Source organism: Glossina fuscipes, unplaced genomic scaffold (assembly GCF_014805625.2).
Source record: "Glossina fuscipes isolate IAEA_lab_2018 unplaced genomic scaffold, Yale_Gfus_2 61313, whole genome shotgun sequence".
Lineage (NCBI taxonomy): Eukaryota > Metazoa > Arthropoda > Insecta > Diptera > Glossinidae > Glossina > Glossina fuscipes.
This window is the reverse complement of record NW_024003531.1, coordinates 27631-31594: the sequence shown is the minus strand read 5'-3', so window position 1 is coordinate 31594 and position 3964 is coordinate 27631. Positions and strand designations below refer to the sequence as shown.

The window sequence follows — 3964 nt, the reverse complement described above, 5'->3', positions numbered from 1 at the left end:
ATCGCGTTCAAGTTGGAAGTAATGCGTCCTAAAATAATAATAACGAATTCTATCTGATGAGCAAGAAAGTGACTACTTTTACATTGTAAGGAAGCGATTTTGCTTCCTTACGAAATACAAGTCCGTCCGCCTTAGACATTTATCACCAGCAGGCAACCCGCCAGTCCGATCTGTCCGTGCACGTCCGTGGGGGTTCAATAGAAGATAAGCAGCCCCCTCCAGCACCAAACGTAGGGTATAAAGCGCATAGCGAATAGGCCTATGTAAAATCATAATATCACACACTTATACCTTGTGAAGATAAAATCGCAACAGCGCATACCTATACCTTGTACGGCTAGAATCATAATAACACACACCAAAAAGCTTAGATCCAAGTTTCAAAATGTAATAGCGGAGTCAAGAACTCAATTAAAAGGAAAAAACTTAGAACCAAATTTCAAAATGTAATAGCGGAGTCAAGAACCCACATAAAAGGGAAACTCAGGTGCAAGAAATCAATATGGTAAGAACCCAAGTAGAATCTCAAAATGTTAAGTACTCAAAGGCTAAACGCAAAGTATAATTACAAGTAAAATCCCCAAAATGTTTAACAAGCATAATGGAACTTAGGTAGAAAATCTATGCATGCAAAACAAACTTCAGTAAAAACCTCTATGTGTAAAAATGCGCTGAATGTGTAGCACCGTTGGGGTAAGCAAAACAAGCAGAATAGAACTTAGGTAGAAAATCTATGCATGCAAAACAAACTTCAGCAAGAATCGCTATGTGTAAAAATGCGCAGAATGAGTAGCACCGTTAGGGTAAACAAAACAAGCAGAATTGAACTTAGGTAGGGAAAGAAATAGTAAAAAACATACGATAATGCATAAACTGCATACACACATTGTACAAAGACACGATCGCACATGTAAAAACACACAAAACACATGCAAACACAGTGCACTAGCACCCACATACCTAACGGTGATCGAATCACGCGATTTGGTGCCTGAGTGCTTAGTGAGCAAACTCTTGAACAAAACATAGTAATAAGCTATACACAAAGTACATGCAAACTCAGTGAACAAGCACTCACATACCTAACGGTGATCGAATCACGCGATTTGGTACCTGAGTGCTTGTGAGTAGACATTTGAACAAACATAGCAATAAGTTAGATGTAAGTTGGTTAAGTTGTACATAAGTAGGATCATGTGAGTTGCAACTGAGGTTGCGACTGCAGCCAACCTAAGCTAAGTATACACATAAGCATATGTAAACACATAGAACATGTTGGCAATAGGACAAGCGAGCGAGATCCCCGCTATAAAAGAGCGGCACATCGCGCAGATTCTTTGATTTCGGTGTCATAGCTGCCTGGAGTACTCGCGATATTCAAAGCGTAAAAGAAGTGCAGGTTCCAAACGTACAAGTAAACCGAGGAAAACAAAACAAGCCGGTAATAGCACGACAAGTCGGGACACCTCGCTGGTTCCTTTTCCTTGCCCCAGCCATTTCATACTTCCGCCCAGTAAAGTGGAACCAATAAAGCTAAGAGATCATAACACCATTCCCCCCGAAGGTCCTGATTATTTATTAAAATTTTCTTGCAACGGATCCTGGATTGGCTGAGTCATACCCTGCCTAAGGAAACTCGTTACAACATTTATACAAAACTTAAAATTTTTCCTCTACGTGCACATAATTAATGAGGGTATTTTTTTAAATGTCGTAAGATTTTTGCTGAAAAGTGACAACTTGAAATCACATAACCGCGAGTGGGGCAATGCTTTTTATTTTTCTTTGCTGATTTCGAGACAGCTGCCTCGTTACTATGTTTGATTGCCAATGAGGTTGTAGAAAATCCCGATGTTCAAGAAAAACTTACAAGAAATTCAGGATGTCGATCGAAATTTGGATGGCAAACCCTTAACTTATGATGTAATACTGAATAAGCATTACATGGATATGGTAGTTTCCGAGACATTACGCAAATGGAGTGCCGCCCCTGCAATGGATCGGGTGTGATGATATAACTTATGAGCTGAAAACCGGTGAAAAGTTGGAAATTAGAAAAAGTGACGCAATTTGGATACCTCTTGGAGCTCTTGGTACACATCGGGAGCCTCAATACTATTAAAATCCCAAGAAATTTGACCCCGAACGTTTTAGGGAGGAGAATAAGGATAACATAAGACCATTTACATATTTACCCTTTGGGTTAGGCCCTAGAAATTGTATTGGTGGGTGATTAAGTGACTGATGGCCAGTCTATCGTATATTAATTTATTTTTCTCTTCCTCAGGTTCACGTTTTGCTCTGCTAGAAACTAAAGTTTTAATATATTATCTGTTACGTGATTTCCATCACGCTGCGGCTAAGAAGTCCTCCATACCGCTCAAACTGGGTGCTAATTTATTTAATTATTTATTTATTTTAATTCTACTTATACTAGAAACTCAACTAAACAAATAACAGTCGATATCAATTGGCTCATAATGCAATTTAGTATAAGTATAATAAAACAAATAAGAAGAAAAAACAAAAGAAAAAGAAAAAAAAGCTTGTACACAGGTACAGGACCAAATTGCAAATGAACCCTTAAGACATCGCAAACATGCATAAGCCTGGCAACCGATAATAATTAACAATAATTCATTTTCGAATCGTAACGACTTTTTAAGGTTAAAAGCTAGTTTAAGTATGATGTAGGTAAATCACGCGTATTAAGCAATGTTGCTTTAATGGACTTTAAAGAGCCCGATAACGAGAATAAGTGGTAGACGTCATTTAGGTTCTTGCAAACGACTCTGAGCGGATTAAACAGCTCATAATTAAATTTACATTGACTAAGCTTAACCAAGATAAAGTGCCTAGAGAAGCGGTTAGGGACATTAAAGCTTATTTCACCAAGTAATGAAGGCTTGTCAATGGCACCATTTATTACTTTGATTACAAAGGAAACGTCAAGAACAGACCTACGTTTCTCAAGAGACGAACGAATCGACGTCTTCCAACTTGTGCGAATCAATGAAATACTGACTAATGAACGACTTCCTTCTTGAGAAAGAAAGCTTCTTACATTTATTTAGAATTAGTTTCAGAAGATTCAAAGAGCATCATTATTCAAATCACCTTGAAGCTGATGTGTTTGCGATTTAACAGAGAAGGAAGAAAACAGTTTCATATCATCAGCGTACATTAAGATCTGGCTAGAATTAACCACCGATGGGAGATCGTTAATATATAAACTAAATAAAATGGGACCTAAGTGACTTCCTTGAGGTACGCCAGACGTAACGGGGAATTCATCCGAGGTGATGAAGTTAAACAAAACCCTGAAGGATCTATTGTGCAGATAAGAGCTTATCCATTTCACTAAGTAGAAAGGGAAGGCAGAGGCTTGGAGTTTAAAGATAAGTAAGTTATGGTTAACCATATCAAATGCTTTACTTAAATCAGTGTAAATAACATCTGTGCGAGAGCCACTAGAAAAAGCCTTGAAAACATGACAGGTAAACTCTAACAAGTTGGTGACTGTAGATCACCCTTTCCGAAAGCCGTGCTGAATTACCCGATCGAACTTATACCACCATAATTTTGGATTGACGTTTCGGAATAGAACAGTTTAAAGCGATGAATGTTCTAAAAAATTTAGCGCTAATCCCAACTATTGCCGCAACAATGGACACAGGTGGCTATCACCGTCAACACAAAACAGTTACAGATGCCACAGCCGCGACAAACCCAGCCTAAAAATTCAACGCCATGACAATCACAAATAGAACAAACCACGCTCATATTAACCGTAACGATCACAATGACATCAAAATTCTGCCAGCAATGCAACACAACAACAAAGTCACCCGCAGCCAAGGGTCTGTCAACCAAATGTGCGCCCATAGTGGCCGATGTTGGTACAACCCGTACCTCCCTGGCCAATGGTCCGGCGATTCAATGCCGGAAAGCCAAAGGTACACAA

General features: G+C 38.9%; 1 pseudogene; it reads left to right on the top strand.

Annotated features, from left to right (window-relative positions):
- Positions 1 to 1836: 1836 nt before the first annotated feature.
- LOC119643574 lies at positions 1837 to 3738 on the top strand (annotated as a pseudogene).
- Positions 3739 to 3964: the final 226 nt, after the last annotated feature.